We start from the raw sequence: 20,752 nt of genomic DNA on the forward strand, positions 1-20,752 counted from the left end.
TGTCATTCTAACCAAGCAGAAGCCACACTTTAGTCTATTGAAAGCCAAGATCAGCGGAGCCAACAATTGGAATCAGGTGTGGCTCCTGCTAGATTGGAACCAAAAGCTGAAGATTGGACAACGCTGCTTAAGACCAATCAGCATATAGACATATTTGCTTATAAAATATAAAACATTGACTATATAGATGGCTGATCGCGGAAAATGTACACCTCTCATCACAGTTTGCATGCTAGCTTGTCGCTAACAAGAGACAGACACGGAGAGACCGCATGTTCTCACCTTTTCGCCCCTGTTCACGGGTCAAACAGTGCCCTGTTGCATAATGACGTGTTTACAAACAGCAAAGAGAGCACTAAGAACTCAAGTGGGAAGCAGAAAGAGTCGTAGGAGGCCTGCAGAGAAGCCCATGGCACATTCTGTTGACCAACTCATTCTCAGGCAGGTGATTCCTTCCTTATCCGCCAACTACCATGAAATACCACGAGACGCTCCAAGTTACAATCGGTGCATTGGCCGGGAATCGAACCCAGGTCAACTGGGAGCGGTTTCCCTTCCATTGAGCTTTTGTAGCAAGGCAGATAACAGTTGCTTGCAAAATCACGGGCAGTCTCTGCTTTTCCACTGAATGTGGAAGCCTGGCTCTTTCCTTCATCAAGAAGACAAGAGTAATGATGCGCTTGACTCGAGGTTGCGACTTGTAATTCCCCACCTCCAAGCGGGAAAACGCAAAGCAAACGTACCCTCAACCTGAAATTGCCATTCCTCAACCGTGGGAAGTCTTCTCATCTCCCGGTTCCTTCCCTGTTCATCGAGTGACGTCGAGCCGGCATGACGGATTCAGAACTCACAAAGTGGCACTTACCTCGGTGGTTATTTGCTTTAGATCAGGGTTGTCCAGTCTTCTCCAGAATGGGCCAGTGTGGTTGCAGGTTGTCATTCTAACCAAGCAGAAGCCACACTTTAGTCTATTGAAAGCCAAGATCAGCGGAGCCAACAATTGGAATCAGGTGTGGCTCCTGCTAGATTGGAATCAAAAGCTGAAGATTGGACAACGCTGCTTAAGACCAATCAGCATATAGACATATTTGCTTATAAAATATAAAACATTGACTATATAGATGGCTGATCGCGGAAAATGGACACCTCTCATCACAGTTTGCATGCTAGCTTGTCGCTAACAAGAGACAGACACGGAGAGACCGCATGTTCTCACCTTTTCGCCCCTGTTCACGGGTCAAACGTGCCCTGTTGCATAATGACGGGTTTACAAACAGCAAAGAGAGCACTAAGAACTCAAGTGGGAAGCAGAAAGAGTCGTAGGAGGCCTGCAGAGAAGCCCATGGCACATTCTGTTGACCAACTCATTCTCAGGCAGGTGATTCCTTCCTTATCCGCCAACTACCATGAAATACCACGAGACGCTCCAAGTTACAATCGGTGCATTGGCCGGGAATCGAACCCAGGTCAACTGGGAGCGGTTTCCCTTCCATTGAGCTTTTGTAGCAAGGCAGATAACAGTTGCTTGCAAAATCACGGGCAGTCTCTGCTTTTCCACTGAATGTGGAAGCCTGGCTCTTTCCTTCATCAAGAAGACAAGAGTAATGATGCGCTTGACTCGAGGTTGCGACTTGTAATTCCCCACCTCCAAGCGGGAAAACGCAAAGCAAACGTACCCTCAACCTGAAATTGCCATTCCTCAACCGTGGGAAGTCTTCTCATCTCCCGGTTCCTTCCCTGTTCATCGAGTGACGTCGAGCCGGCATGACGGATTCAGAACTCACAAAGTGGCACTTACCTCGGTGGTTATTTGCTTTAGATCAGGGTTGTCCAGTCTTCTCCAGAATGGGCCAGTGTGGTTGCAGGTTGTCATTCTAACCAAGCAGAAGCCACACTTTAGTCTATTGAAAGCCAAGATCAGCGGAGCCAACAATTGGAATCAGGTGTGGCTCCTGCTAGATTGGAACCAAAAGCTGAAGATTGGACAACGCTGCTTAAGACCAATCAGCATATAGACATATTTGCTTATAAAATATAAAACATTGACTATATAGATGGCTGATCGCGGAAAATGTACACCTCTCATCACAGTTTGCATGCTAGCTTGTCGCTAACAAGAGACAGACACGGAGAGACCGCATGTTCTCACCTTTTCGCCCCTGTTCACGGGTCAAACATGCCCTGTTGCATAATGACGTGTTTACAAACAGCAAAGAGAGCACTAAGAACTCAAGTGGGAAGCAGAAAGAGTCGTAGGAGGCCTGCAGAGAAGCCCATGGCACATTCTGTTGACCAACTCATTCTCAGGCAGGTGATTCCTTCCTTATCCGCCAACTACCATGAAATACCACGAGACGCTCCAAGTTACAATCGGTGCATTGGCCGGGAATCGAACCCAGGTCAACTGGGAGCGGTTTCCCTTCCATTGAGCTTTTGTAGCAAGGCAGATAACAGTTGCTTGCAAAATCACGGGCAGTCTCTGCTTTTCCACTGAATGTGGAAGCCTGGCTCTTTCCTTCATCAAGAAGACAAGAGTAATGATGCGCTTGACTCGAGGTTGCGACTTGTAATTCCCCACCTCCAAGCGGGAAAACGCAAAGCAAACGTACCCTCAACCTGAAATTGCCATTCCTCAACCGTGGGAAGTCTTCTCATCTCCCGGTTCCTTCCCTGTTCATCGAGTGACGTCGAGCCGGCATGACGGATTCAGAACTCACAAAGTGGCACTTACCTCGGTGGTTATTTGCTTTAGATCAGGGTTGTCCAGTCTTCTCCAGAATGGGCCAGTGTGGTTGCAGGTTGTCATTCTAACCAAGCAGAAGCCACACTTTAGTCTATTGAAAGCCAAGATCAGCGGAGCCAACAATTGGAATCAGGTGTGGCTCCTGCTAGATTGGAACCAAAAGCTGAAGATTGGACAACGCTGCTTAAGACCAATCAGCATATAGACATATTTGCTTATAAAATATAAAACATTGACTATATAGATGGCTGATCGCGGAAAATGTACACCTCTCATCACAGTTTGCATGCTAGCTTGTCGCTAACAAGAGACAGACACGGAGAGACCGCATGTTCTCACCTTTTCGCCCCTGTTCACGGGTCAAACGTGCCCTGTTGCATAATGACGGGTTTACAAACAGCAAAGAGAGCACTAAGAACTCAAGTGGGAAGCAGAAAGAGTCGTAGGAGGCCTGCAGAGAAGCCCATGGCACATTCTGTTGACCAACTCATTCTCAGGCAGGTGATTCCTTCCTTATCCGCCAACTACCATGAAATACCACGAGACGCTCCAAGTTACAATCGGTGCATTGGCCGGGAATCGAACCCAGGTCAACTGGGAGCGGTTTCCCTTCCATTGAGCTTTTGTAGCAAGGCAGATAACAGTTGCTTGCAAAATCACGGGCAGTCTCTGCTTTTCCACTGAATGTGGAAGCCTGGCTCTTTCCTTCATCAAGAAGACAAGAGTAATGATGCGCTTGACTCGAGGTTGCGACTTGTAATTCCCCACCTCCAAGCGGGAAAACGCAAAGCAAACGTACCCTCAACCTGAAATTGCCATTCCTCAACCGTGGGAAGTCTTCTCATCTCCCGGTTCCTTCCCTGTTCATCGAGTGACGTCGAGCCGGCATGACGGATTCAGAACTCACAAAGTGGCACTTACCTCGGTGGTTATTTGCTTTAGATCAGGGTTGTCCAGTCTTCTCCAGAATGGGCCAGTGTGGTTGCAGGTTGTCATTCTAACCAAGCAGAAGCCACACTTTAGTCTATTGAAAGCCAAGATCAGCGGAGCCAACAATTGGAATCAGGTGTGGCTCCTGCTAGATTGGAACCAAAAGCTGAAGATTGGACAACGCTGCTTAAGACCAATCAGCATATAGACATATTTGCTTATTAAATATAAAACATTGACTATATAGATGGCTGATCGCGGAAAATGGACACCTCTCATCACAGTTTGCATGCTAGCTTGTCGCTAACAAGAGACAGACACGGAGAGACCGCATGTTCTCACCTTTTCGCCCCTGTTCACGGGTCAAACGTGCCCTGTTGCATAATGACGTGTTTACAAACAGCAAAGAGAGCACTAAGAACTCAAGTGGGAAGCAGAAAGAGTCGTAGGAGGCCTGCAGAGAAGCCTATGGCACATTCTGTTGACCAACTCATTCTCAGGTAGGTGATTCCTTCCTTTTGTGCCAACTACCATAAAGTACCTGGAGAAGCTCCAAGCCGTGGACGGGCCAAGAATTGGAGCCGGGTCAACTGCTTGGACTGGAGCTATGCTCACCACTATACCACCAATGCCACGCTGCACCATTCAGCTCTGGTGAACAAAGTGTACGTATGTGCACCACCAAAGTGCCACCTGCACCGTGGTTTCTGTAGTGTAGTGGTTATCACGTTTGCCTCACACGCAAAAGGTCCCTGGTTCGAGACCGGGCAGAAACAAGCTAGAAATTCTGAACTTTGCTTTAATGACTGAGCGGTTGTCATCACTGTAGGATCAGGTTCTCTAGGAACAGCCAGAAAGCGAGACCTCCTTTACAGAGGAGATTTCCTTCTTTTGTAGCAAAGCAGTTAGTATTTGCTTACCAAATGAAAGGGAGTCTCTGGTTTTCCCCAGAAAGTGGAAGCCTGGCTCTTTCGTTGCTCAACAAGACTCTGTGCGTGACTGGAAAATTTTCCGTAAAGTACTGCTCGCCGAGTTCACCTCGAGAGGTCTGCAAGAGGTCTGCGGCCGAAAAAGGCTGGGAGCGGTTTCCCTTCCATTGAGCTTTTGTAGCAAGGCAGATAACAGTTGCTTGCAAAATCACGGGCAGTCTCTGCTTTTCCACTGAATGTGGAAGCCTGGCTCTTTCCTTCATCAAGAAGACAAGAGTAATGATGCGCTTGACTCGAGGTTGCGACTTGTAATTCCCCACCCCTAAGCGGGAAAACGCAAAGCAAACGTACCCTCAACCTGAAATTGCCATTCCTCAACCATGGGAAGTCTTCTCATCTCCGGGTTCCTTCCCTGTTCATCGAGTGACGTCGAGCCGGCATGACGGATTCAGAACTCACAAAGTGGCACTTACCTCAGTGGTTATTTGCTTTAGATCAGGGTTGTCCAGTCTTCTCCAGAATGGGCCAGTGTGGTTGCAGGTTGTCATTCTAACCAAGCAGAAGCCACACTTTAGTCTATTGAAAGCCAAGATCAGCGGAGCCAACAATTGGAATCAGGTGTGGCTCCTGCTAGATTGGAACCAAAAGCTGAAGATTGGACAACGCTGCTTAAGACCAATCAGCATATAGACATATTTGCTTATAAAATATAAAACATTGACTATATAGATGGCTGATCGCGGAAAATGTACACCTCTCATCACAGTTTGCATGCTAGCTTGTCGCTAACAAGAGACAGACACGGAGAGACCGCATGTTCTCACCTTTTCGCCCCTGTTCACGGGTCAACGTGCACTGTTGCATAATGACGTGTTTACAAACAGCAAAGAGAGCACTAAGAACTCAAGTGGGAAGCAGAAAGAGTCGTAGGAGGCCTGCAGAGAAGCCCATGGCACATTCTGTTGACCAACTCATTCTCAGGCAGGTGATTCCTTCCTTATCTGCCAACTACCATGAAATACCACGAGACGCTCCAAGTTACAATCGGTGCATTGGCCGGGAATCGAACCCAGGTCAACTGGGAGCGGTTTCCCTTCCATTGAGCTTTTGTAGCAAGGCAGATAACAGTTGCTTGCAAAATCACGGGCAGTCTCTGCTTTTCCACTGAATGTGGAAGCCTGGCTCTTTCCTTCATCAAGAAGACAAGAGTAATGATGCGCTTGACTCGAGGTTGCAACTTGTAATTCCCCACCTCCAAGCGGGAAAACGCAAAGCAAACGTACCCTCAACCTGAAATTGCCATTCCTCAACCGTGGGAAGTCTTCTCATCTCCCGGTTCCTTCCCTGTTCATCGAGTGACGTCGAGCCGGCATGACGGATTCAGAACTCACAAAGTGGCACTTACCTCGGTGGTTATTTGCTTTAGATCAGGGTTGTCCAGTCTTCTCCAGAATGGGCCAGTGTGGTTGCAGGTTGTCATTCTAACCAAGCAGAAGCCACACTTTAGTCTATTGAAAGCCAAGATCAGCGGAGCCAACAATTGGAATCAGGTGTGGCTCCTGCTAGATTGGAATCAAAAGCTGAAGATTGGACAACGCTGCTTAAGACCAATCAGCATATAGACATATTTGCTTATAAATATAAAACATTGACTATATAGATGGCTGATCGCGGAAAATGGACACCTCTCATCACAGTTTGCATGCTAGCTTGTCGCTAACAAGAGACAGACACGGAGAGACCGCATGTTCTCACCTTTTCGCCCCTGTTCACGGGTCAAACGTGCCCTGTTGCATAATGACGTGTTTACAAACAGCAAAGAGAGCACTAAGAACTCAAGTGGGAAGCAGAAAGAGTCGTAGGAGGCCTGCAGAGAAGCCCATGGCACATTCTGTTGACCAACTCATTCTCAGGCAGGTGATTCCTTCCTTATCCGCCAACTACCATGAAATACCACGAGACGCTCCAAGTTACAATCGGTGCATTGGCCGGGAATCGAACCCAGGTCAACTGGGAGCGGTTTCCCTTCCATTGAGCTTTTGTAGCAAGGCAGATAACAGTTGCTTGCAAAATCACGGGCAGTCTCTGCTTTTCCACTGAATGTGGAAGCCTGGCTCTTTCCTTCATCAAGAAGACAAGAGTAATGATGCGCTTGACTCGAGGTTGCGACTTGTAATTCCCCACCCCCAAGCGGGAAAACGCAAAGCAAACGTACCCTCAACCTGAAATTGCCATTCCTCAACCGTGGGAAGTCTTCTCATCTCCGGGTTCCTTCCCTGTTCATCGAGTGACGTCGAGCCGGCATGACGGATTCAGAACTCACAAAGTGGCACTTACCTCGGTGGTTATTTGCTTTAGATCAGGGTTGTCCAGTCTTCTCCAGAATGGGCCAGTGTGGTTGCAGGTTGTCATTCTAACCAAGCAGAAGCCACACTTTAGTCTATTGAAAGCCAAGATCAGCGGAGCCAACAATTGGAATCAGGTGTGGCTCCTGCTAGATTGGAACCAAAAGCTGAAGATTGGACAACGCTGCTTAAGACCAATCAGCATATAGACATATTTGCTTATAAAATATAAAACATTGACTATATAGATGGCTGATGGCGGAAAATGTACACCTCTCATCACAGTTTGCATGCTAGCTTGTCGCTAACAAGAGACAGACACGGAGAGACCGCATGTTCTCACCTTTTCGCCCCTGTTCACGGGTCAAACGTGCCCTGTTGCATAATGACGTGTTTACAAACAGCAAAGAGAGCACTAAGAACTCAAGTGGGAAGCAGAAAGAGTCGTAGGAGGCCTGCAGAGAAGCCCATGGCACATTCTGTTGACCAACTCATTCTCAGGCAGGTGATTCCTTCCTTATCCGCCAACTACCATGAAATACCACGAGACGCTCCAAGTTACAATCGGTGCATTGGCCGGGAATCGAACCCAGGTCAACTGGGAGCGGTTTCCCTTCCATTGAGCTTTTGTAGCAAGGCAGATAACAGTTGCTTGCAAAATCACGGGCAGTCTCTGCTTTTCCACTGAATGTGGAAGCCTGGCTCTTTCCTTCATCAAGAAGACAAGAGTAATGATGCGCTTGACTCGAGGTTGCGACTTGTAATTCCCCACCTCCAAGCGGGAAAACGCAAAGCAAACGTACCCTCAACCTGAAATTGCCATTCCTCAACCGTGGGAAGTCTTCTCATCTCCCGGTTCCTTCCCTGTTCATCGAGTGACGTCGAGCCGGCATGACGGATTCAGAACTCACAAAGTGGCACTTACCTCGGTGGTTATTTGCTTTAGATCAGGGTTGTCCAGTCTTCTCCAGAATGGGCCAGTGTGGTTGCAGGTTGTCATTCTAACCAAGCAGAAGCCACACTTTAGTCTATTGAAAGCCAAGATCAGCGGAGCCAACAATTGGAATCAGGTGTGGCTCCTGCTAGATTGGAACCAAAAGCTGAAGATTGGACAACGCTGCTTAAGACCAATCAGCATATAGACATATTTGCTTATTAAATATAAAACATTGACTATATAGATGGCTGATCGCGGAAAATGGACACCTCTCATCACAGTTTGCATGCTAGCTTGTCGCTAACAAGAGACAGACACGGAGAGACCGCATGTTCTCACCTTTTCGCCCCTGTTCACGGGTCAAACGTGCCCTGTTGCATAATGACGTGTTTACAAACAGCAAAGAGAGCACTAAGAACTCAAGTGGGAAGCAGAAAGAGTCGTAGGAGGCCTGCAGAGAAGCCCATGGCACATTCTGTTGACCAACTCATTCTCAGGCAGGTGATTCCTTCCTTATCCGCCAACTACCATGAAATACCACGAGACGCTCCAAGTTACAATCGGTGCATTGGCCGGGAATCGAACCCAGGTCAACTGGGAGCGGTTTCCCTTCCATTGAGCTTTTGTAGCAAGGCAGATAACAGTTGCTTGCAAAATCACGGGCAGTCTCTGCTTTTCCACTGAATGTGGAAGCCTGGCTCTTTCCTTCATCAAGAAGACAAGAGTAATGATGCGCTTGACTCGAGGTTGCGACTTGTAATTCCCCACCTCCAAGCGGGAAAACGCAAAGCAAACGTACCCTCAACCTGAAATTGCCATTCCTCAACCGTGGGAAGTCTTCTCATCTCCCGGTTCCTTCCCTGTTCATCGAGTGACGTCGAGCCGGCATGACGGATTCAGAACTCACAAAGTGGCACTTACCTCGGTGGTTATTTGCTTTAGATCAGGGTTGTCCAGTCTTCTCCAGAATGGGCCAGTGTGGTTGCAGGTTGTCATTCTAACCAAGCAGAAGCCACACTTTAGTCTATTGAAAGCCAAGATCAGCGGAGCCAACAATTGGAATCAGGTGTGGCTCCTGCTAGATTGGAACCAAAAGCTGAAGATTGGACAACGCTGCTTAAGACCAATCAGCATATAGACATATTTGCTTATAAAATATAAAACATTGACTATATAGATGGCTGATCGCGGAAAATGTACACCTCTCATCACAGTTTGCATGCTAGCTTGTCGCTAACAAGAGACAGACACGGAGAGACCGCATGTTCTCACCTTTTCGCCCCTGTTCACGGGTCAAACGTGCCCTGTTGCATAATGACGTGTTTACAAACAGCAAAGAGAGCACTAAGAACTCAAGTGGGAAGCAGAAAGAGTCGTAGGAGGCCTGCAGAGAAGCCCATGGCACATTCTGTTGACCAACTCATTCTCAGGCAGGTGATTCCTTCCTTATCCGCCAACTACCATGAAATACCACGAGACGCTCCAAGTTACAATCGGTGCATTGGCCGGGAATCGAACCCAGGTCAACTGGGAGCGGTTTCCCTTCCATTGAGCTTTTGTAGCAAGGCAGATAACAGTTGCTTGCAAAATCACGGGCAGTCTCTGCTTTTCCACTGAATGTGGAAGCCTGGCTCTTTCCTTCATCAAGAAGACAAGAGTAATGATGCGCTTGACTCGAGGTTGCGACTTGTAATTCCCCACCCCCAAGCGGGAAAACGCAAAGCAAACGTACCCTCAACCTGAAATTGCCATTCCTCAACCGTGGGAAGTCTTCTCATCTCCGGGTTCCTTCCCTGTTCATCGAGTGACGTCGAGCCGGCATGACGGATTCAGAACTCACAAAGTGGCACTTACCTCGGTGGTTATTTGCTTTAGATCAGGGTTGTCCAGTCTTCTCCAGAATGGGCCAGTGTGGTTGCAGGTTGTCATTCTAACCAAGCAGAAGCCACACTTTAGTCTATTGAAAGCCAAGATCAGCGGAGCCAACAATTGGAATCAGGTGTGGCTCCTGCTAGATTGGAACCAAAAGCTGAAGATTGGACAACGCTGCTTAAGACCAATCAGCATATAGACATATTTGCTTATAAAATATAAAACATTGACTATATAGATGGCTGATCGCGGAAAATGTACACCTCTCATCACAGTTTGCATGCTAGCTTGTCGCTAACAAGAGACAGACACGGAGAGACCGCATGTTCTCACCTTTTCGCCCCTGTTCACGGGTCAAACAGTGCCCTGTTGCATAATGACGTGTTTACAAACAGCAAAGAGAGCACTAAGAACTCAAGTGGGAAGCAGAAAGAGTCGTAGGAGGCCTGCAGAGAAGCCCATGGCACATTCTGTTGACCAACTCATTCTCAGGCAGGTGATTCCTTCCTTATCCGCCAACTACCATGAAATACCACGAGACGCTCCAAGTTACAATCGGTGCATTGGCCGGGAATCGAACCCAGGTCAACTGGGAGCGGTTTCCCTTCCATTGAGCTTTTGTAGCAAGGCAGATAACAGTTGCTTGCAAAATCACGGGCAGTCTCTGCTTTTCCACTGAATGTGGAAGCCTGGCTCTTTCCTTCATCAAGAAGACAAGAGTAATGATGCGCTTGACTCGAGGTTGCGACTTGTAATTCCCCACCTCCAAGCGGGAAAACGCAAAGCAAACGTACCCTCAACCTGAAATTGCCATTCCTCAACCGTGGGAAGTCTTCTCATCTCCCGGTTCCTTCCCTGTTCATCGAGTGACGTCGAGCCGGCATGACGGATTCAGAACTCACAAAGTGGCACTTACCTCGGTGGTTATTTGCTTTAGATCAGGGTTGTCCAGTCTTCTCCAGAATGGGCCAGTGTGGTTGCAGGTTGTCATTCTAACCAAGCAGAAGCCACACTTTAGTCTATTGAAAGCCAAGATCAGCGGAGCCAACAATTGGAATCAGGTGTGGCTCCTGCTAGATTGGAACCAAAAGCTGAAGATTGGACAACGCTGCTTAAGACCAATCAGCATATAGACATATTTGCTTATAAAATATAAAACATTGACTATATAGATGGCTGATCGCGGAAAATGTACACCTCTCATCACAGTTTGCATGCTAGCTTGTCGCTAACAAGAGACAGACACGGAGAGACCGCATGTTCTCACCTTTTCGCCCCTGTTCACGGGTCAAACGTGCCCTGTTGCATAATGACGGGTTTACAAACAGCAAAGAGAGCACTAAGAACTCAAGTGGGAAGCAGAAAGAGTCGTAGGAGGCCTGCAGAGAAGCCCATGGCACATTCTGTTGACCAACTCATTCTCAGGCAGGTGATTCCTTCCTTATCCGCCAACTACCATGAAATACCACGAGACGCTCCAAGTTACAATCGGTGCATTGGCCGGGAATCGAACCCAGGTCAACTGGGAGCGGTTTCCCTTCCATTGAGCTTTTGTAGCAAGGCAGATAACAGTTGCTTGCAAAATCACGGGCAGTCTCTGCTTTTCCACTGAATGTGGAAGCCTGGCTCTTTCCTTCATCAAGAAGACAAGAGTAATGATGCGCTTGACTCGAGGTTGCGACTTGTAATTCCCCACCTCCAAGCGGGAAAACGCAAAGCAAACGTACCCTCAACCTGAAATTGCCATTCCTCAACCGTGGGAAGTCTTCTCATCTCCCGGTTCCTTCCCTGTTCATCGAGTGACGTCGAGCCGGCATGACGGATTCAGAACTCACAAAGTGGCACTTACCTCGGTGGTTATTTGCTTTAGATCAGGGTTGTCCAGTCTTCTCCAGAATGGGCCAGTGTGGTTGCAGGTTGTCATTCTAACCAAGCAGAAGCCACACTTTAGTCTATTGAAAGCCAAGATCAGCGGAGCCAACAATTGGAATCAGGTGTGGCTCCTGCTAGATTGGAACCAAAAGCTGAAGATTGGACAACGCTGCTTAAGACCAATCAGCATATAGACATATTTGCTTATTAAATATAAAACATTGACTATATAGATGGCTGATCGCGGAAAATGGACACCTCTCATCACAGTTTGCATGCTAGCTTGTCGCTAACAAGAGACAGACACGGAGAGACCGCATGTTCTCACCTTTTCGCCCCTGTTCACGGGTCAAACGTGCCCTGTTGCATAATGACGTGTTTACAAACAGCAAAGAGAGCACTAAGAACTCAAGTGGGAAGCAGAAAGAGTCGTAGGAGGCCTGCAGAGAAGCCTATGGCACATTCTGTTGACCAACTCATTCTCAGGTAGGTGATTCCTTCCTTTTGTGCCAACTACCATAAAGTACCTGGAGAAGCTCCAAGCCGTGGACGGGCCAAGAATTGGAGCCGGGTCAACTGCTTGGACTGGAGCTATGCTCACCACTATACCACCAATGCCACGCTGCACCATTCAGCTCTGGTGAACAAAGTGTACGTATGTGCACCACCAAAGTGCCACTGCACCGTGGTTTCTGTAGTGTAGTGGTTATCACGTTTGCCTCACACGCAAAAGGTCCCTGGTTCGAGACCGGGCAGAAACAAGCTAGAAATTCTGAACTTTGCTTTAATGACTGAGCGGTTGTCATCACTGTAGGATCAGGTTCTCTAGGAACAGCCAGAAAGCGAGACCTCCTTTACAGAGGAGATTTCCTTCTTTTGTAGCAAAGCAGTTAGTATTTGCTTACCAAATGAAAGGGAGTCTCTGGTTTTCCCCAGAAAGTGGAAGCCTGGCTCTTTCGTTGCTCAACAAGACTCTGTGCGTGACTGGAAAATTTTCCGTAAAGTACTGCTCGCCGAGTTCACCTCGAGAGGTCTGCAAGAGGTCTGCGGCCGAAAAAGGCTGGGAGCGGTTTCCCTTCCATTGAGCTTTTGTAGCAAGGCAGATAACAGTTGCTTGCAAAATCACGGGCAGTCTCTGCTTTTCCACTGAATGTGGAAGCCTGGCTCTTTCCTTCATCAAGAAGACAAGAGTAATGATGCGCTTGACTCGAGGTTGCGACTTGTAATTCCCCACCCCTAAGCGGGAAAACGCAAAGCAAACGTACCCTCAACCTGAAATTGCCATTCCTCAACCATGGGAAGTCTTCTCATCTCCGGGTTCCTTCCCTGTTCATCGAGTGACGTCGAGCCGGCATGACGGATTCAGAACTCACAAAGTGGCACTTACCTCAGTGGTTATTTGCTTTAGATCAGGGTTGTCCAGTCTTCTCCAGAATGGGCCAGTGTGGTTGCAGGTTGTCATTCTAACCAAGCAGAAGCCACACTTTAGTCTATTGAAAGCCAAGATCAGCGGAGCCAACAATTGGAATCAGGTGTGGCTCCTGCTAGATTGGAACCAAAAGCTGAAGATTGGACAACGCTGCTTAAGACCAATCAGCATATAGACATATTTGCTTATAAAATATAAAACATTGACTATATAGATGGCTGATCGCGGAAAATGTACACCTCTCATCACAGTTTGCATGCTAGCTTGTCGCTAACAAGAGACAGACACGGAGAGACCGCATGTTCTCACCTTTTCGCCCCTGTTCACGGGTCAACGTGCACTGTTGCATAATGACGTGTTTACAAACAGCAAAGAGAGCACTAAGAACTCAAGTGGGAAGCAGAAAGAGTCGTAGGAGGCCTGCAGAGAAGCCCATGGCACATTCTGTTGACCAACTCATTCTCAGGCAGGTGATTCCTTCCTTATCTGCCAACTACCATGAAATACCACGAGACGCTCCAAGTTACAATCGGTGCATTGGCCGGGAATCGAACCCAGGTCAACTGGGAGCGGTTTCCCTTCCATTGAGCTTTTGTAGCAAGGCAGATAACAGTTGCTTGCAAAATCACGGGCAGTCTCTGCTTTTCCACTGAATGTGGAAGCCTGGCTCTTTCCTTCATCAAGAAGACAAGAGTAATGATGCGCTTGACTCGAGGTTGCAACTTGTAATTCCCCACCTCCAAGCGGGAAAACGCAAAGCAAACGTACCCTCAACCTGAAATTGCCATTCCTCAACCGTGGGAAGTCTTCTCATCTCCCGGTTCCTTCCCTGTTCATCGAGTGACGTCGAGCCGGCATGACGGATTCAGAACTCACAAAGTGGCACTTACCTCGGTGGTTATTTGCTTTAGATCAGGGTTGTCCAGTCTTCTCCAGAATGGGCCAGTGTGGTTGCAGGTTGTCATTCTAACCAAGCAGAAGCCACACTTTAGTCTATTGAAAGCCAAGATCAGCGGAGCCAACAATTGGAATCAGGTGTGGCTCCTGCTAGATTGGAATCAAAAGCTGAAGATTGGACAACGCTGCTTAAGACCAATCAGCATATAGACATATTTGCTTATAAAATATAAAACATTGACTATATAGATGGCTGATCGCGGAAAATGGACACCTCTCATCACAGTTTGCATGCTAGCTTGTCGCTAACAAGAGACAGACACGGAGAGACCGCATGTTCTCACCTTTTCGCCCCTGTTCACGGGTCAAACGTGCCCTGTTGCATAATGACGTGTTTACAAACAGCAAAGAGAGCACTAAGAACTCAAGTGGGAAGCAGAAAGAGTCGTAGGAGGCCTGCAGAGAAGCCCATGGCACATTCTGTTGACCAACTCATTCTCAGGCAGGTGATTCCTTCCTTATCCGCCAACTACCATGAAATACCACGAGACGCTCCAAGTTACAATCGGTGCATTGGCCGGGAATCGAACCCAGGTCAACTGGGAGCGGTTTCCCTTCCATTGAGCTTTTGTAGCAAGGCAGATAACAGTTGCTTGCAAAATCACGGGCAGTCTCTGCTTTTCCACTGAATGTGGAAGCCTGGCTCTTTCCTTCATCAAGAAGACAAGAGTAATGATGCGCTTGACTCGAGGTTGCGACTTGTAATTCCCCACCCCCAAGCGGGAAAACGCAAAGCAAACGTACCCTCAACCTGAAATTGCCATTCCTCAACCGTGGGAAGTCTTCTCATCTCCGGGTTCCTTCCCTGTTCATCGAGTGACGTCGAGCCGGCATGACGGATTCAGAACTCACAAAGTGGCACTTACCTCGGTGGTTATTTGCTTTAGATCAGGGTTGTCCAGTCTTCTCCAGAATGGGCCAGTGTGGTTGCAGGTTGTCATTCTAACCAAGCAGAAGCCACACTTTAGTCTATTGAAAGCCAAGATCAGCGGAGCCAACAATTGGAATCAGGTGTGGCTCCTGCTAGATTGGAACCAAAAGCTGAAGATTGGACAACGCTGCTTAAGACCAATCAGCATATAGACATATTTGCTTATAAAATATAAAACATTGACTATATAGATGGCTGATCGGCGGAAAATGTACACCTCTCATCACAGTTTGCATGCTAGCTTGTCGCTAACAAGAGACAGACACGGAGAGACCGCATGTTCTCACCTTTTCGCCCCTGTTCACGGGTCAAACGTGCCCTGTTGCATAATGACGTGTTTACAAACAGCAAAGAGAGCACTAAGAACTCAAGTGGGAAGCAGAAAGAGTCGTAGGAGGCCTGCAGAGAAGCCCATGGCACATTCTGTTGACCAACTCATTCTCAGGCAGGTGATTCCTTCCTTATCCGCCAACTACCATGAAATACCACGAGACGCTCCAAGTTACAATCGGTGCATTGGCCGGGAATCGAACCCAGGTCAACTGGGAGCGGTTTCCCTTCCATTGAGCTTTTGTAGCAAGGCAGATAACAGTTGCTTGCAAAATCACGGGCAGTCTCTGCTTTTCCACTGAATGTGGAAGCCTGGCTCTTTCCTTCATCAAGAAGACAAGAGTAATGATGCGCTTGACTCGAGGTTGCGACTTGTAATTCCCCACCTCCAAGCGGGAAAACGCAAAGCAAACGTACCCTCAACCTGAAATTGCCATTCCTCAACCGTGGGAAGTCTTCTCATCTCCCGGTTCCTTCCCTGTTCATCGAGTGACGTCGAGCCGGCATGACGGATTCAGAACTCACAAAGTGGCACTTACCTCGGTGGTTATTTGCTTTAGATCAGGGTTGTCCAGTCTTCTCCAGAATGGGCCAGTGTGGTTGCAGGTTGTCATTGCTAACCAAGCAGAAGCCACACTTTAGTCTATTGAAAGCCAAGATCAGCGGAGCCAACAATTGGAATCAGGTGTGGCTCCTGCTAGATTGGAACCAAAAGCTGAAGATTGGACAACGCTGCTTAAGACCAATCAGCATATAGACATATTTGCTTATTAAATATAAAACATTGACTATATAGATGGCTGATCGCGGAAAATGGACACCTCTCATCACAGTTTGCATGCTAGCTTGTCGCTAACAAGAGACAGACACGGAGAGACCGCATGTTCTCACCTTTTCGCCCCTGTTCACGGGTCAAACGTGCCCTGTTGCATAATGACGTGTTTACAAACAGCAAAGAGAGCACTAAGAACTCAAGTGGGAAGCAGAAAGAGTCGTAGGAGGCCTGCAGAGAAGCCCATGGCACATTCTGTTGACCAACTCATTCTCAGGCAGGTGATTCCTTCCTTATCCGCCAACTACCATGAAATACCACGAGACGCTCCAAGTTACAATCGGTGCATTGGCCGGGAATCGAACCCAGGTCAACTGGGAGCGGTTTCCCTTCCATTGAGCTTTTGTAGCAAGGCAGATAACAGTTGCTTGCAAAATCACGGGCAGTCTCTGCTTTTCCACTGAATGTGGAAGCCTGGCTCTTTCCTTCATCAAGAAGACAAGAGTAATGATGCGCTTGACTCGAGGTTGCGACTTGTAATTCCCCACCTCCAAGCGGGAAAACGCAAAGCAAACGTACCCTCAACCTGAAATTGCCATTCCTCAACCGTGGGAAGTCTTCTCATCTCCCGGTTCCTTCCCTGTTCATCGAGTGACGTCGAGCCGGCATGACGGATTCAGAACTCACAAAGTGGCACTTACCTCGGTGGTTATTTGCTTTAGATCAGGGTTGTCCAGTCTTCTCCAGAATGGGCCAGTGTGGTTGCAGGTTGTCATTCTAACCAAGCAGAAGCCACACTTTAGTCTATTGAAAGCCAAGATCAGCGGAGCCAACAATTGGAATCAGGTGTGGCTCCTGCTAGATTGGAACCAAAAGCTGAAGATTGGACAACGCTGCTTAAGACCAATCAGCATATAGACATATTTGCTTATAAAATATAAAACATTGACTATATAGATGGCTGATCGCGGAAAATGTACACCTCTCATCACAGTTTGCATGCTAGCTTGTCGCTAACAAGAGACAGACACGGAGAGACCGCATGTTCTCACCTTTTCGCCCCTGTTCACGGGTCAAACGTGCCCTGTTGCATAATGACGTGTTTACAAACAGCAAAGAGAGCACTAAGAACTCAAGTGGGAAGCAGAAAGAGTCGTAGGAGGCCTGCAGAGAAGCCCATGGCACATTCTGTTGACCAACTCATTCTCAGGCAGGTGATTCCTTCCTTATCCGCCAACTACCATGAAATACCACGAGACGCTCCAAGTTACAATCGGTGCATTGGCCGGGAATCGAACCCAGGTCAACTGGGAGCGGTTTCCCTTCCATTGAGCTTTTGTAGCAAGGCAGATAACAGTTGCTTGCAAAATCACGGGCAGTCTCTGCTTTTCCACTGAATGTGGAAGCCTGGCTCTTTCCTTCATCAAGAAGACAAGAGTAATGATGCGCTTGACTCGAGGTTGCGACTTGTAATTCCCCACCTCCAAGCGGGAAAACGCAAAGCAAACGTACCCTCAACCTGAAATTGCCATTCCTCAACCGTGGGAAGTCTTCTCATCTCCCGGTTCCTTCCCTGTTCATCGAGTGACGTCGAGCCGGCATGACGGATTCAGAACTCACAAAGTGGCACTTACCTCGGTGGTTATTTGCTTTAGATCAGGGTTGTCCAGTCTTCTCCAGAATGGGCCAGTGTGGTTGCAGGTTGTCATTCTAACCAAGCAGAAGCCACACTTTAGTCTATTGAAAGCCAAGATCAGCGGAGCCAACAATTGGAATCAGGTGTGGCTCCTGCTAGATTGGAACCAAAAGCTGAAGATTGGACAACGCTGCTTAAGACCAATCAGCATATAGACATATTTGCTTATAAAATATAAAACATTGACTATATAGATGGCTGATCGCGGAAAATGGACACCTCTCATCACAGTTTGCATGCTAGCTTGTCGCTAACAAGAGACAGACACGGAGAGACCGCATGTTCTCACCTTTTCGCCCCTGTTCACGGGTCAAACGTGCCCTGTTGCATAATGACGTGTTTACAAACAGCAAAGAGAGCACTAAGAACTCAAGTGGGAAGCAGAAAGAGTCGTAGGAGGCCTGCAGAGAAGCCCATGGCACATTCTGTTGACCAACTCATTCTCAGGCAGGTGATTCCTTCCTTATCCGCCAACTACCATGAAATACCACGAGACGCTCCAAGTTACAATCGGTGCATTGGCCGGGAATCGAACCCAGGTCAACTGGGAGCGGTTTCCCTTCCATTGAGCTTTTGTAGCAAGGCAGATAACAGTTGCTTGCAAAATCACGGGCAGTCTCTGCTTTTCCACTGAATGTGGAAGCCTGGCTCTTTCCTTCATCAAGAAGACAAGAGTAATGATGCGCTTGACTCGAGGTTGCGACTTGTAATTCCCCACCTCCAAGCGGGAAAACGCAAAGCAAACGTACCCTCAACCTGAAATTGCCATTCCTCAACCGTGGGAAGTCTTCTCATCTCCCGGTTCCTTCCCTGTTCATCGAGTGACGTCGAGCCGGCATGACGGATTCAGAACTCACAAAGTGGCACTTACCTCGGTGGTTATTTGCTTTAGATCAGGGTTGTCCAGTCTTCTCCAGAATGGGCCAGTGTGGTTGCAGGTTGTCATTCTAACCAAGCAGAAGCCACACTTTAGTCTATTGAAAGCCAAGATCAGCGGAGCCAACAATTGGAATCAGGTGTGGCTCCTGCTAGATTGGAACCAAAAGCTGAAGATTGGACAACGCTGCTTAAGACCAATCAGCATATAGACATATTTGCTTATAAAATATAAAACATTGACTATATAGATGGCTGATCGCGGAAAATGTACACCTCTCATCACAGTTTGCATGCTAGCTTGTCGCTAACAAGAGACAGACACGGAGAGACCGCATGTTCTCACCTTTTCGCCCCTGTTCACGGGTCAAACGTGCCCTGTTGCATAATGACGGGTTTACAAACAGCAAAGAGAGCACTAAGAACTCAAGTGGGAAGCAGAAAGAGTCGTAGGAGGCCTGCAGAGAAGCCCATGGCACATTCTGTTGACCAACTCATTCTCAGGCAGGTGATTCCTTCCTTATCCGCCAACTACCATGAAATACCACGAGACGCTCCAAGTTACAATCGGTGCATTGGCCGGGAATCGAACCCAGGTCAACTGGGAGCGGTTTCCCTTCCATTGAGCTTTTGTAGCAAGGCAGATAACAGTTGCTTGCAAAATCACGGGCAGTCTCTGCTTTTCCACTGAATGTGGAAGCCTGGCTCTTTCCTTCATCAAGAAGACAAGAGTAATGATGCGCTTGACTCGAGGTTGCGACTTGTAATTCCCCACCTCCAAGCGGGAAAACGCAAAGCAAACGTACCCTCAACCTGAAATTGCCATTCCTCAACCGTGGGAAGTCTTCTCATCTCCCGGTTCCTTCCCTGTTCATCGAGTGACGTCGAGCCGGCATGACGGATTCAGAACTCACAAAGTGGCACTTACCTCGGTGGTTATTTGCTTTAGATCAGGGTTGTCCAGTCTTCTCCAGAATGGGCCAGTGTGGTTGCAGGTTGTCATTCTAACCAAGCAGAAGCCACACTTTAGTCTATTGAAAGCCAAGATCAGCGGAGCCAACAATTGGAATCAGGTGTGGCTCCTGCTAGATTGGAACCAAAAGCTGAAGATTGGACAACGCTGCTTAAGACCAATCAGCATATAGACATATTTGCTTATTAAATATAAAACATTGACTATATAGATGGCTGATCGCGGAAAATGGACACCTCTCATCACAGTTTGCATGCTAGCTTGTCGCTAACAAGAGACAGACACGGAGAGACCGCATGTTCTCACCTTTTCGCCCCTGTTCACGGGTCAAACGTGCCCTGTTGCATAATGACGTGTTTACAAACAGCAAAGAGAGCACTAAGAACTCAAGTGGGAAGCAGAAAGAGTCGTAGGAGGCCTGCAGAGAAGCCTATGGCACATTCTGTTGACCAACTCATTCTCAGGTAGGTGATTCCTTCCTTTTGTGCCAACTACCATAAAGTACCTGGAGAAGCTCCAAGCCGTGGACGGGCCAAGAATTGGAGCCGGGTCAACTGCTTGGACTGGAGCTATGCTCACCACTATACCACCAATGCCACGCTGCACCATTCAGCTCTGGTGAACAAAGTGTACGTATGTGCACCACCAAAGTGCCACTGCACCGTGGTTTCTGTAGTGTAGTGGTTATCACGTTTGCCTCACACGCAAAAGGTCCCTGGTTCGAGACCGGGCAGAAACAAGCTAGAAATTCTGAACTTTGCTTTAAATGACTGAGCGGTTGTCATCACTGTAGGATCAGGTTCTCTAGGAACAGCCAGAAAGCGAGACCTCCTTTACAGAGGAGATTTCCTTCTTTTGTAGCAAAGCAGTTAGTATTTGCTTACCAAATGAAAGGGAGTCTCTGGTTTTCCCCAGAAAGTGGAAGCCTGGCTCTTTCGTTGCTCAACAAGACTCTGTGCGTGACTGGAAAATTTTCCGTAAAGTACTGCTCGCCGAGTTCACCTCGAGAGGTCTGCAAGAGGTCTGCGGCCGAAAAAGGCTGGGAGCGGTTTCCCTTCCATTGAGCTTTTGTAGCAAGGCAGATAACAGTTGCTTGCAAAATCACGGGCAGTCTCTGCTTTTCCACTGAATGTGGAAGCCTGGCTCTTTCCTTCATCAAG

At 47.9% G+C, this 20,752-nt stretch overlaps 3 non-coding genes across 3 annotated transcripts; all 3 read left to right on the top strand.

The window, feature by feature from the left end:
- The first annotated feature begins 4,376 nt into the window (after positions 1-4,376).
- trnav-cac (transfer RNA valine (anticodon CAC)) lies at positions 4,377-4,449 on the top strand. The gene has a single exon. It is a non-coding gene; the product is annotated as a tRNA-Val (tRNA).
- Positions 4,450-12,316: 7,867 nt separating this feature from the next.
- On the top strand, positions 12,317-12,389 carry trnav-cac (transfer RNA valine (anticodon CAC)). Its single transcript has one exon. It is a non-coding gene; the product is annotated as a tRNA-Val (tRNA).
- Positions 12,390-20,258: 7,869 nt separating this feature from the next.
- On the top strand, positions 20,259-20,331 carry trnav-cac (transfer RNA valine (anticodon CAC)). Its single transcript has one exon. It is a non-coding gene; the product is annotated as a tRNA-Val (tRNA).
- Positions 20,332-20,752: the final 421 nt, after the last annotated feature.

The sequence above is a fragment of the Ictalurus punctatus genome, unplaced genomic scaffold (assembly GCF_001660625.3).
Source record: "Ictalurus punctatus breed USDA103 unplaced genomic scaffold, Coco_2.0 tig00064117, whole genome shotgun sequence".
NCBI lineage: Eukaryota > Metazoa > Chordata > Actinopteri > Siluriformes > Ictaluridae > Ictalurus > Ictalurus punctatus.